Raw genomic sequence first — 12,266 nt, forward strand, 5'->3', positions numbered from 1 at the left:
CCACCAGGTTGGAACTCAGACTGTCCAGGAGCTCAGTGATGCCCTGGTCCAGATCTGGGGAGAAGATTCCCCGGGAGACATTCAGTCGTCTCAATCGGAGCATGCCCCGTGGTGTGGCATGCATACAAGGACATAAGAGCTTGAATGGATGATAGAAAAACTTGAAAGTAGCCTGTGCTTTCTTTGCCTGCGCTTGAAATGCTAGTCAACCTCCCCCAGCTATAAGAACCTGTGTCCATCTTAAAGCCTTGCTGCTGAAGAAGCCCAGCTAGCTCAGTCGGGAGAGCATGAGACTCTTAATCTCAGGGTCGTGGGTTCGAGCCCCACGTTGGGCGAGGGGACTTTTGTGCAAATGCCCGCAAGAGAGAAAACGCGTGTGTATAGAGAACAGCAAATGGCGTGTTGTGCAAAGGAAGATGAATGTATGGTAACAGAAACCAAAGTTACACTGTCGTGTCTGCACAAGTCCACGTCTCCACCATTTGATGCTTCTGGACTAAATTTCAAGAGAGCTTAGCGAAAAAGCAACACTCTAGGTTTACCTGCATCCCTACTCTCACCTAGGGTCACAAACTGTGGGTAGTGACTGAAAGCATGAGCTCACAGATATAAGCAGCGGCAATGAGTTTTCTCCGTCGGGTGGCAGTGCTCGGCCTCGGAGATTGGATGACAAGCTTAGTATTTCAGGAGGAACTCAGATTACAGCTGCAACTCCTCCACATCGAAAGGAGCCTGCTGAGGTGGTTGGGACATTTGAACATCCAGGATGACTTTGAAGAGGTCGTTTGTCAACTCGTCAGGATGGCCAAGTGGTCTAAGGCGCCAGACTCAAGGATAGGCTCCTTCCAGACAAAAGGGACTTCTGGTCTCCAAATGGAGGCGTGGGTTCAAATCCCACTCCTGACATCTACTTTCTTTACTTAAAAATATGTTTTCAAGAGCTTCATCAACCTTTGTGTGTTAAACTCAACAAAGTGCGGCTTGTTGAGGTAGCTGTAGGGTTGCTGTGAAATCAGCTTTGCAGCTTATAGGAACTTTTGTAGTGAAGAGCTTTCGTTAACATGACAGAGCTCTGCTTTCTAAGTGGAAGCCTGAATTGAAATCCCGCTTGTATCTGGCATTTGTCATGGAATACCAGAATTGCCACCTCCACCACTGGCACCCTGTGCTTTTCACAGAGGACAGCGGATTTAACCTTAGAACATATAACACATGTGAAAGCTTCCCGAGAAGTCGTGGGGAACTTTATGCTGAATGTAACATCCTTGATTATGAGTGCTTTGCTGGTGGGTCAGTGATGGTCTGGAGAGGCACATGCACTGAGGTATGCACAGGCCTCTACAGGCAAGGCAACGGCACAATGAGTGCAGTTAGGTATGGGCATGAAATTCTCCGACCCACTGTCAGACCCTACGCTGGTGCAATGGCTCCTGGCTTTCTTCCTGCTTCCCGGCCTCATCCGACAAGAGTATGCAGGCAGTTTGCGTGGGGACTGATACCGCTGACCGACACTCCCCACCCCCCAACCCTATATTGGCCTACTTGACCAAAATTCAATACAACACCCCTGGGACATTTAGCTTTGGTCCATCTGACACCACCAGGTTGGAACTCAGACTGTCCAGGAGCTCAGTGATGCCCTGGTCCAGATCTGGGGAGAAGATTCCCCGGGAGACATTCAGTCGTCTCAATCGGAGCATGCCCCGTGGTGTGGCATGCATACAAGGACATAAGAGCTTGAATGGATGATAGAAAAACTTGAAAGTAGCCTGTGCTTTCTTTGCCTGCGCTTGAAATGCTAGTCAACCTCCCCCAGCTATAAGAACCTGTGTCCATCTTAAAGCCTTGCTGCTGAAGAAGCCCAGCTAGCTCAGTCGGGAGAGCATGAGACTCTTAATCTCAGGGTCGTGGGTTCGAGCCCCACGTTGGGCGAGGGGACTTTTGTGCAAATGCCCGCAAGAGAGAAAACACGTGTGTATAGAGAACAGCAAATGGCGTGTTGTGCAAAGGAAGATGAATGTATGGTAACAGAAACCAAAGTTACACTGTCGTGTCTGCACAAGTCCACGTCTCCACCATTTGATGCTTCTGGACTAAATTTCAAGAGAGCTTAGCGAAAAAGCAACACTCTAGGTTTACCTGCATCCCTACTCTCACTTAGGGTCACAAACTGTGGGTAGTGAATGAAAGCATGAGCTCACAGATATAAGCAGCGGCAATGAGTTTTCTCCGTCGGGTGGCAGTGCTCGGCCTCGGAGATTGGATGACAAGCTTAGTATTTCAGGAGGAACTCAGATTACAGCTGCAACTCCTCCACATCGAAAGGAGCCTGCTGAGGTGGTTGGGACATTTGAACATCCAGGATGACTTTGAAGAGGTCGTTGGTCAACTCGTCAGGATGGCCGAGTGGTCTAAGGCGCCAGACTCAAGGATAGGCTCCTTCCAGACAAAAGGGACTTCTGGTCTCCAAATGGAGGCGTGGGTTCAAATCCCACTCCTGACATCTACTTTCTTTACTTAAAAATATGTTTTCAAGAGCTTCATCAACCTTTGTGTGTTAAACTCAACAAAGTGCGGCTTGTTGAGGTAGCTGTAGGGTTGCTGTGAAATCAGCTTTGCAGCTTATAGGAACTTTTGTAGTGAAGAGCTTTCGTTAACATGACAGAGCTCTGCTTTCTAAGTGGAAGCCTGAATTGAAATCCCGCTTGTATCTGGCATTTGTCATGGAATACCAGAATTGCCACCTCCACCACTGGCACCCTGTGCTTTTCACAGAGGACAGCGGATTTAACCTTAGAACATATAACACATGTGAAAGCTTCCCGAGAAGTCGTGGGGAACTTTATGCTGAATGTAACATCCTTGATTATGAGTGCTTTGCTGGTGGGTCAGTGATGGTCTGGAGAGGCACATGCACTGAGGTATGCACAGGCCTCTACAGGCAAGGCAACGGCACAATGAGTGCAGTTAGGTATGGGCATGAAATTCTCCGACCCACTGTCAGACCCTACGCTGGTGCAATGGCTCCTGGCTTTCTTCCTGCTGCCCGGCCTCATCCGACAAGAGTATGCAGGCAGTTTGCGTGGGGACTGATACCGCTGACCGACACTCCCCACCCCCCAACCCTATATTGGCCTACTTGACCAAAATTCAATACAACACCCCTGGGACATTTAGCTTTGGTCCATCTGACACCACCAGGTTGGAACTCAGACTGTCCAGGAGCTCAGTGATGCCCTGGTCCAGATCTGGGGAGAAGATTCCCCGGGAGACATTCAGTCGTCTCAATCGGAGCATGCCCCGTGGTGTGGCATGCATACAAGGACATAAGAGCTTGAATGGATGATAGAAAAACTTGAAAGTAGCCTGTGCTTTCTTTGCCTGCGCTTGAAATGCTAGTCAACCTCCCCCAGCTATAAGAACCTGTGTCCATCTTAAAGCCTTGCTGCTGAAGAAGCCCAGCTAGCTCAGTCGGGAGAGCATGAGACTCTTAATCTCAGGGTCGTGGGTTCGAGCCCCACGTTGGGCGAGGGGACTTTTGTGCAAATGCCCGCAAGAGAGAAAACACGTGTGTATAGAGAACAGCAAATGGCGTGTTGTGCAAAGGAAGATGAATGTATGGTAACAGAAACCAAAGTTACACTGTCGTGTCTGCACAAGTCCACGTCTCCACCATTTGATGCTTCTGGACTAAATTTCAAGAGAGCTTAGCGAAAAAGCAACACTCTAGGTTTACCTGCATCCCTACTCTCACCTAGGGTCACAAACTGTGGGTAGTGACTGAAAGCATGAGCTCACAGATATAAGCAGCGGCAATGAGTTTTCTCCGTCGGGTGGCAGTGCTCGGCCTCGGAGATTGGATGACAAGCTTAGTATTTCAGGAGGAACTCAGATTACAGCTGCAACTCCTCCACATCGAAAGGAGCCTGCTGAGGTGGTTGGGACATTTGAACATCCAGGATGACTTTGAAGAGGTCGTTTGTCAACTCGTCAGGATGGCCAAGTGGTCTAAGGCGCCAGACTCAAGGATAGGCTCCTTCCAGACAAAAGGGACTTCTGGTCTCCAAATGGAGGCGTGGGTTCAAATCCCACTCCTGACATCTACTTTCTTTACTTAAAAATATGTTTTCAAGAGCTTCATCAACCTTTGTGTGTTAAACTCAACAAAGTGCGGCTTGTTGAGGTAGCTGTAGGGTTGCTGTGAAATCAGCTTTGCAGCTTATAGGAACTTTTGTAGTGAAGAGCTTTCGTTAACATGACAGAGCTCTGCTTTCTAAGTGGAAGCCTGAATTGAAATCCCGCTTGTATCTGGCATTTGTCATGGAATACCAGAATTGCCACCTCCACCACTGGCACCCTGTGCTTTTCACAGAGGACAGCGGATTTAACCTTAGAACATATAACACATGTGAAAGCTTCCCGAGAAGTCGTGGGGAACTTTATGCTGAATGTAACATCCTTGATTATGAGTGCTTTGCTGGTGGGTCAGTGATGGTCTGGAGAGGCACATGCACTGAGGTATGCACAGGCCTCTACAGGCAAGGCAACGGCACAATGAGTGCAGTTAGGTATGGGCATGAAATTCTCCGACCCACTGTCAGACCCTACGCTGGTGCAATGGCTCCTGGCTTTCTTCCTGCTGCCCGGCCTCATCCGACAAGAGTATGCAGGCAGTTTGCGTGGGGACTGATACCGCTGACCGACACTCCCCACCCCCCAACCCTATATTGGCCTACTTGACCAAAATTCAATACAACACCCCTGGGACATTTAGCTTTGGTCCATCTGACACCACCAGGTTGGAACTCAGACTGTCCAGGAGCTCAGTGATGCCCTGGTCCAGATCTGGGGAGAAGATTCCCCGGGAGACATTCAGTCGTCTCAATCGGAGCATGCCCCGTGGTGTGGCATGCATACAAGGACATAAGAGCTTGAATGGATGATAGAAAAACTTGAAAGTAGCCTGTGCTTTCTTTGCCTGCGCTTGAAATGCTAGTCAACCTCCCCCAGCTATAAGAACCTGTGTCCATCTTAAAGCCTTGCTGCTGAAGAAGCCCAGCTAGCTCAGTCGGGAGAGCATGAGACTCTTAATCTCAGGGTCGTGGGTTCGAGCCCCACGTTGGGCGAGGGGACTTTTGTGCAAATGCCCGCAAGAGAGAAAACACGTGTGTATAGAGAACAGCAAATGGCGTGTTGTGCAAAGGAAGATGAATGTATGGTAACAGAAACCAAAGTTACACTGTCGTGTCTGCACAAGTCCACATCTCCACCATTTGATGATTCTGGACTAAATTTCAAGAGAGCTTAGCGAAAAAGCAACACTCTAGGTTTACCTGCATCCCTACTCTCACCTAGGGTCACAAACTGTGGGTAGTGAATGAAAGCATGAGCTCACAGATATAAGCAGCGGCAATGAGTTTTCTCCGTCGGGTGGCAGTGCTCGGCCTCGGAGATTGGATGACAAGCTTAGTATTTCAGGAGGAACTCAGATTACAGCTGCAACTCCTCCACATCGAAAGGAGCCTGCTGAGGTGGTTGGGACATTTGAACATCCAGGATGACTTTGAAGAGGTCGTTGGTCAACTCGTCAGGATGGCCGAGTGGTCTAAGGCGCCAGACTCAAGGATAGGCTCCTTCCAGACAAAAGGGACTTCTGGTCTCCAAATGGAGGCGTGGGTTCAAATCCCACTCCTGACATCTACTTTCTTTACTTAAAAATATGTTTTCAAGAGCTTCATCAACCTTTGTGTGTTAAACTCAACAAAGTGCGGCTTGTTGAGGTAGCTGTAGGGTTGCTGTGAAATCAGCTTTGCAGGTTATAGGAACTTTTGTAGTGAAGAGCTTTCGTTAACATGACAGAGCTCTGCTTTCTAAGTGGAAGCCTGAATTGAAATCCCGCTTGTATCTGGCATTTGTCATGGAATACCAGAATTGCCACCTCCACCACTGGCACCCTGTGCTTTTCACAGAGGACAGCGGATTTAACCTTAGAACATATAACACATGTGAAAGCTTCCCGAGAAGTCGTGGGGAACTTTATGCTGAATGTAACATCCTTGATTATGAGTGCTTTGCTGGTGGGTCAGTGATGGTCTGGAGAGGCACATGCACTGAGGTATGCACAGGCCTCTACAGGCAAGGCAACGGCACAATGAGTGCAGTTAGGTATGGGCATGAAATTCTCCGACCCACTGTCAGACCCTACGCTGGTGCAATGGCTCCTGGCTTTCTTCCTGCTTCCCGGCCTCATCCGACAAGAGTATGCAGGCAGTTTGCGTGGGGACTGATACCGCTGACCGACACTCCCCACCCCCCAACCCTATATTGGCCTACTTGACCAAAATTCAATACAACACCCCTGGGACATTTAGCTTTGGTCCATCTGACACCACCAGGTTGGAACTCAGACTGTCCAGGAGCTCAGTGATGCCCTGGTCCAGATCTGGGGAGAAGATTCCCCGGGAGACATTCAGTCGTCTCAATCGGAGCATGCCCCGTGGTGTGGCATGCATACAAGGACATAAGAGCTTGAATGGATGATAGAAAAACTTGAAAGTAGCCTGTGCTTTCTTTGCCTGCGCTTGAAATGCTAGTCAACCTCCCCCAGCTATAAGAACCTGTGTCCATCTTAAAGCCTTGCTGCTGAAGAAGCCCAGCTAGCTCAGTCGGGAGAGCATGAGACTCTTAATCTCAGGGTCGTGGGTTCGAGCCCCACGTTGGGCGAGGGGACTTTTGTGCAAATGCCCGCAAGAGAGAAAACACGTGTGTATAGAGAACAGCAAATGGCGTGTTGTGCAAAGGAAGATGAATGTATGGTAACAGAAACCAAAGTTACACTGTCGTGTCTGCACAAGTCCACGTCTCCACCATTTGATGCTTCTGGACTAAATTTCAAGAGAGCTTAGCGAAAAAGCAACACTCTAGGTTTACCTGCATCCCTACTCTCACTTAGGGTCACAAACTGTGGGTAGTGAATGAAAGCATGAGCTCACAGATATAAGCAGCGGCAATGAGTTTTCTCCGTCGGGTGGCAGTGCTCGGCCTCGGAGATTGGATGACAAGCTTAGTATTTCAGGAGGAACTCAGATTACAGCTGCAACTCCTCCACATCGAAAGGAGCCTGCTGAGGTGGTTGGGACATTTGAACATCCAGGATGACTTTGAAGAGGTCGTTGGTCAACTCGTCAGGATGGCCGAGTGGTCTAAGGCGCCAGACTCAAGGATAGGCTCCTTCCAGACAAAAGGGACTTCTGGTCTCCAAATGGAGGCGTGGGTTCAAATCCCACTCCTGACATCTACTTTCTTTACTTAAAAATATGTTTTCAAGAGCTTCATCAACCTTTGTGTGTTAAACTCAACAAAGTGCGGCTTGTTGAGGTAGCTGTAGGGTTGCTGTGAAATCAGCTTTGCAGCTTATAGGAACTTTTGTAGTGAAGAGCTTTCGTTAACATGACAGAGCTCTGCTTTCTAAGTGGAAGCCTGAATTGAAATCCCGCTTGTATCTGGCATTTGTCATGGAATACCAGAATTGCCACCTCCACCACTGGCACCCTGTGCTTTTCACAGAGGACAGCGGATTTAACCTTAGAACATATAACACATGTGAAAGCTTCCCGAGAAGTCGTGGGGAACTTTATGCTGAATGTAACATCCTTGATTATGAGTGCTTTGCTGGTGGGTCAGTGATGGTCTGGAGAGGCACATGCACTGAGGTATGCACAGGCCTCTACAGGCAAGGCAACGGCACAATGAGTGCAGTTAGGTATGGGCATGAAATTCTCCGACCCACTGTCAGACCCTACGCTGGTGCAATGGCTCCTGGCTTTCTTCCTGCTGCCCGGCCTCATCCGACAAGAGTATGCAGGCAGTTTGCGTGGGGACTGATACCGCTGACCGACACTCCCCACCCCCCAACCCTATATTGGCCTACTTGACCAAAATTCAATACAACACCCCTGGGACATTTAGCTTTGGTCCATCTGACACCACCAGGTTGGAACTCAGACTGTCCAGGAGCTCAGTGATGCCCTGGTCCAGATCTGGGGAGAAGATTCCCCGGGAGACATTCAGTCGTCTCAATCGGAGCATGCCCCGTGGTGTGGCATGCATACAAGGACATAAGAGCTTGAATGGATGATAGAAAAACTTGAAAGTAGCCTGTGCTTTCTTTGCCTGCGCTTGAAATGCTAGTCAACCTCCCCCAGCTATAAGAACCTGTGTCCATCTTAAAGCCTTGCTGCTGAAGAAGCCCAGCTAGCTCAGTCGGGAGAGCATGAGACTCTTAATCTCAGGGTCGTGGGTTCGAGCCCCACGTTGGGCGAGGGGACTTTTGTGCAAATGCCCGCAAGAGAGAAAACACGTGTGTATAGAGAACAGCAAATGGCGTGTTGTGCAAAGGAAGATGAATGTATGGTAACAGAAACCAAAGTTACACTGTCGTGTCTGCACAAGTCCACATCTCCACCATTTGATGATTCTGGACTAAATTTCAAGAGAGCTTAGCAAAAAAGCAACACTCTAGGTTTACCTGCATCCCTACTCTCACCTAGGGTCACAAACTGTGGGTAGTGAATGAAAGCATGAGCTCACAGATATAAGCAGCGGCAATGAGTTTTCTCCGTCGGGTGGCAGTGCTCGGCCTCGGAGATTGGATGACAAGCTTAGTATTTCAGGAGGAACTCAGATTACAGCTGCAACTCCTCCACATCGAAAGGAGCCTGCTGAGGTGGTTGGGACATTTGAACATCCAGGATGACTTTGAAGAGGTGGTTGGTCAACTCGTCAGGATGGCCGAGTGGTCTAAGGCGCCAGACTCAAGGATAGGCTCCTTCCAGACAAAAGGGACTTCTGGTCTCCAAATGGAGGCGTGGGTTCAAATCCCACTCCTGACATCTACTTTCTTTACTTAAAAATATGTTTTCAAGAGCTTCATCAACCTTTGTGTGTTAAACTCAACAAAGTGCGGCTTGTTGAGGTAGCTTTAGGGTTGCTGTGAAATCAGCTTTGCAGCTTATAGGAACTTTTGTAGTGAAGAGCTTTCGTTAACATGACAGAGCTCTGCTTTCTAAGTGGAAGCCTGAATTGAAATCCCGCTTGTATCTGGCATTTGTCATGGAATACCAGAATTGCCACCTCCACCACTGGCACCCTGTGCTTTTCACAGAGGACAGCGGATTTAACCTTAGAACATATAACACATGTGAAAGCTTCCCGAGAAGTCGTGGGGAACTTTATGCTGAATGTAACATCCTTGATTATGAGTGCTTTGCTGGTGGGTCAGTGATGGTCTGGAGAGGCACATGCACTGAGGTATGCACAGGCCTCTACAGGCAAGGAAACGGCACAATGAGTGCAGTTAGGTATGGGCATGAAATTCTCCGACCCACTGTCAGACCCTACGCTGGTGCAATGGCTCCTGGCTTTCTTCCTGCTGCCCGGCCTCATCCGACAAGAGTATGCAGGCAGTTTGCGTGGGGACTGATACCGCTGACCGACACTCCCCACCCCCCAACCCTATATTGGCCTACTTGACCAAAATTCAATACAACACCCCTGGGACATTTAGCTTTGGTCCATCTGACACCACCAGGTTGGAACTCAGACTGTCCAGGAGCTCAGTGATGCCCTGGTCCAGATCTGGGGAGAAGATTCCCCGGGAGACATTCAGTCGTCTCAATCGGAGCATGCCCCGTGGTGTGGCATGCATACAAGGACATAAGAGCTTGAATGGATGATAGAAAAACTTGAAAGTAGCCTGTGCTTTCTTTGCCTGCGCTTGAAATGCTAGTCAACCTCCCCCAGCTATAAGAACCTGTGTCCATCTTAAAGCCTTGCTGCTGAAGAAGCCCAGCTAGCTCAGTCGGGAGAGCATGAGACTCTTAATCTCAGGGTCGTGGGTTCGAGCCCCACGTTGGGCGAGGGGACTTTTGTGCAAATGCCCGCAAGAGAGAAAACACGTGTGTATAGAGAACAGCAAATGGCGTGTTGTGCAAAGGAAGATGAATGTATGGTAACAGAAACCAAAGTTACACTGTCGTGTCTGCACAAGTCCACGTCTCCACCATTTGATGCTTCTGGACTAAATTTCAAGAGAGCTTAGCGAAAAAGCAACACTCTAGGTTTACCTGCATCCCTACTCTCACTTAGGGTCACAAACTGTGGGTAGTGAATGAAAGCATGAGCTCACAGATATAAGCAGCGGCAATGAGTTTTCTCCGTCGGGTGGCAGTGCTCGGCCTCGGAGATTGGATGACAAGCTAAGTATTTCAGGAGGAACTCAGATTACTATGCTACTCCTCCACATCGAAAGGAGCCTGCTGAGGTGGTTGGGACATTTGAACATCCAGAATGACTTTGAAGAGGTGGTTGGTCAACTCGTCAGGATGGCCGAGTGGTCTAAGGCGCCAGACTCAAGGATAGGCTCCTTCCAGACAAAAGGGACTTCTGGTCTCCAAATGGAGGCGTGGGTTCAAATCCCACTCCTGACATCTACTTTCTTTACTTAAAAATATGTTTTCAAGAGCTTCATCAACCTTTGTGTGTTAAACTCAACAAAGTGCGGCTTGTTGAGGTAGCTTTAGGGTTGCTGTGAAATCAGCTTTGCAGCTTATAGGAACTTTTGTAGTGAAGAGCTTTCGTTAACATGACAGAGCTCTGCTTTCTAAGTGGAAGCCTGAATTGAAATCCCGCTTGTATCTGGCATTTGTCATGGAATACCAGAATTGCCACCTCCACCACTGGCACCCTGTGCTTTTCACAGAGGACAGCGGATTTAACCTTAGAACATATAACACATGTGAAAGCTTCCCGAGAAGTCGTGGGGAACTTTATGCTGAATGTAACATCCTTGATTATGAGTGCTTTGCTGGTGGGTCAGTGATGGTCTGGAGAGGCACATGCACTGAGGTATGCACAGGCCTCTACAGGCAAGGCAACGGCACAATGAGTGCAGTTAGGTATGGGCATGAAATTCTCCGACCCACTGTCAGACCCTACGCTGGTGCAATGGCTCCTGGCTTTCTTCCTGCTGCCCGGCCTCATCCGACAAGAGTATGCAGGCAGTTTGCGTGGGGACTGATACCGCTGACCGACACTCCCCACCCCCCAACCCTATATTGGCCTACTTGACCAAAATTCAATACAACACCCCTGGGACATTTAGCTTTGGTCCATCTGACACCACCAGGTTGGAACTCAGACTGTCCAGGAGCTCAGTGATGCCCTGGTCCAGATCTGGGGAGAAGATTCCCCGGGAGACATTCAGTCGTCTCAATCGGAGCATGCCCCGTGGTGTGGCATGCATACAAGGACATAAGAGCTTGAATGGATGATAGAAAAACTTGAAAGTAGCCTGTGCTTTCTTTGCCTGCGCTTGAAATGCTAGTCAACCTCCCCCAGCTATAAGAACCTGTGTCCATCTTAAAGCCTTGCTGCTGAAGAAGCCCAGCTAGCTCAGTCGGGAGAGCATGAGACTCTTAATCTCAGGGTCGTGGGTTCGAGCCCCACGTTGGGCGAGGGGACTTTTGTGCAAATGCCCGCAAGAGAGAAAACACGTGTGTATAGAGAACAGCAAATGGCGTGTTGTGCAAAGGAAGATGAATGTATGGTAACAGAAACCAAAGTTACACTGTCGTGTCTGCACAAGTCCACGTCTCCACCATTTGATTCTTCTGGACTAAATTTCAAGAGAGCTTAGCGAAAAAGCAACACTCTAGGTTTACCTGCATCCCTACTCTCACCTAGGGTCACAAACTGTGGGTAGTGACTGAAAGCATGAGCTCACAGATATAAGCAGCGGCAATGAGTTTTCTCCGTCGGGTGGCAGTGCTCGGCCTCGGAGATTGGATGACAAGCTTAGTATTTCAGGAGGAACTCAGATTACAGCTGCAACTCCTCCACATCGAAAGGAGCCTGCTGAGGTGGTTGGGACATTTGAACATCCAGGATGACTTTGAAGAGGTCGTTTGTCAACTCGTCAGGATGGCCAAGTGGTCTAAGGCGCCAGACTCAAGGATAGGCTCCTTCCAGACAAAAGGGACTTCTGGTCTCCAAATGGAGGCGTGGGTTCAAATCCCACTCCTGACATCTACTTTCTTTACTTAAAAATATGTTTTCAAGAGCTTCATCAACCTTTGTGTGTTAAACTCAACAAAGTGCGGCTTGTTGAGGTAGCTGTAGGGTTGCTGTGAAATCAGCTTTGCAGCTTATAGGAACTTTTGTAGTGAAGAGCTTTCGTTAACATGACAGAGCTCTGCTTTCTAAGTGGA

General features: G+C 48.9%; 16 non-coding genes across 16 annotated transcripts; all 16 read left to right on the forward strand.

Annotated features, from left to right (window-relative positions):
* The first annotated feature begins 262 nt into the window (after positions 1 to 262).
* On the forward strand, positions 263 to 335 carry trnak-cuu (transfer RNA lysine (anticodon CUU)). Its single transcript has one exon. It is a non-coding gene; the product is annotated as a tRNA-Lys (tRNA).
* Positions 336 to 795: 460 nt separating this feature from the next.
* trnal-caa (transfer RNA leucine (anticodon CAA)) lies at positions 796 to 906 on the forward strand. Its single transcript has 2 exons — positions 796 to 833; positions 861 to 906. It is a non-coding gene; the product is annotated as a tRNA-Leu (tRNA).
* Positions 907 to 1,859: 953 nt separating this feature from the next.
* Positions 1,860 to 1,932, forward strand: trnak-cuu (transfer RNA lysine (anticodon CUU)). Its single transcript has one exon. It is a non-coding gene; the product is annotated as a tRNA-Lys (tRNA).
* A 460-nt stretch (positions 1,933 to 2,392) lies between these two features.
* trnal-caa (transfer RNA leucine (anticodon CAA)) lies at positions 2,393 to 2,503 on the forward strand. The gene is made up of 2 exons: positions 2,393 to 2,430; positions 2,458 to 2,503. It is a non-coding gene; the product is annotated as a tRNA-Leu (tRNA).
* A 953-nt stretch (positions 2,504 to 3,456) lies between these two features.
* Positions 3,457 to 3,529, forward strand: trnak-cuu (transfer RNA lysine (anticodon CUU)). Its single transcript has one exon. It is a non-coding gene; the product is annotated as a tRNA-Lys (tRNA).
* A 460-nt stretch (positions 3,530 to 3,989) lies between these two features.
* Positions 3,990 to 4,100, forward strand: trnal-caa (transfer RNA leucine (anticodon CAA)). The gene is made up of 2 exons: positions 3,990 to 4,027; positions 4,055 to 4,100. It is a non-coding gene; the product is annotated as a tRNA-Leu (tRNA).
* A 953-nt stretch (positions 4,101 to 5,053) lies between these two features.
* On the forward strand, positions 5,054 to 5,126 carry trnak-cuu (transfer RNA lysine (anticodon CUU)). The gene has a single exon. It is a non-coding gene; the product is annotated as a tRNA-Lys (tRNA).
* A 460-nt stretch (positions 5,127 to 5,586) lies between these two features.
* On the forward strand, positions 5,587 to 5,697 carry trnal-caa (transfer RNA leucine (anticodon CAA)). The gene is made up of 2 exons: positions 5,587 to 5,624; positions 5,652 to 5,697. It is a non-coding gene; the product is annotated as a tRNA-Leu (tRNA).
* Positions 5,698 to 6,650: 953 nt separating this feature from the next.
* On the forward strand, positions 6,651 to 6,723 carry trnak-cuu (transfer RNA lysine (anticodon CUU)). Its single transcript has one exon. It is a non-coding gene; the product is annotated as a tRNA-Lys (tRNA).
* Positions 6,724 to 7,183: 460 nt separating this feature from the next.
* trnal-caa (transfer RNA leucine (anticodon CAA)) lies at positions 7,184 to 7,294 on the forward strand. The gene is made up of 2 exons: positions 7,184 to 7,221; positions 7,249 to 7,294. It is a non-coding gene; the product is annotated as a tRNA-Leu (tRNA).
* Positions 7,295 to 8,247: 953 nt separating this feature from the next.
* Positions 8,248 to 8,320, forward strand: trnak-cuu (transfer RNA lysine (anticodon CUU)). Its single transcript has one exon. It is a non-coding gene; the product is annotated as a tRNA-Lys (tRNA).
* A 460-nt stretch (positions 8,321 to 8,780) lies between these two features.
* Positions 8,781 to 8,891, forward strand: trnal-caa (transfer RNA leucine (anticodon CAA)). Its single transcript has 2 exons — positions 8,781 to 8,818; positions 8,846 to 8,891. It is a non-coding gene; the product is annotated as a tRNA-Leu (tRNA).
* Positions 8,892 to 9,844: 953 nt separating this feature from the next.
* Positions 9,845 to 9,917, forward strand: trnak-cuu (transfer RNA lysine (anticodon CUU)). Its single transcript has one exon. It is a non-coding gene; the product is annotated as a tRNA-Lys (tRNA).
* A 459-nt stretch (positions 9,918 to 10,376) lies between these two features.
* On the forward strand, positions 10,377 to 10,487 carry trnal-caa (transfer RNA leucine (anticodon CAA)). The gene is made up of 2 exons: positions 10,377 to 10,414; positions 10,442 to 10,487. It is a non-coding gene; the product is annotated as a tRNA-Leu (tRNA).
* Positions 10,488 to 11,440: 953 nt separating this feature from the next.
* Positions 11,441 to 11,513, forward strand: trnak-cuu (transfer RNA lysine (anticodon CUU)). The gene has a single exon. It is a non-coding gene; the product is annotated as a tRNA-Lys (tRNA).
* A 460-nt stretch (positions 11,514 to 11,973) lies between these two features.
* Positions 11,974 to 12,084, forward strand: trnal-caa (transfer RNA leucine (anticodon CAA)). The gene is made up of 2 exons: positions 11,974 to 12,011; positions 12,039 to 12,084. It is a non-coding gene; the product is annotated as a tRNA-Leu (tRNA).
* Positions 12,085 to 12,266: the final 182 nt, after the last annotated feature.

Source organism: Aulonocara sp. 'chitande type north' Nkhata Bay, linkage group LG22 (genome assembly GCF_057382095.1).
Source record: "Aulonocara sp. 'chitande type north' Nkhata Bay isolate Kocher_YH1m ecotype deep benthic linkage group LG22, A_spYH_male_GT1.1, whole genome shotgun sequence".
NCBI classification, from domain to species: domain Eukaryota; kingdom Metazoa; phylum Chordata; class Actinopteri; order Cichliformes; family Cichlidae; genus Aulonocara; species Aulonocara sp. 'chitande type north' Nkhata Bay.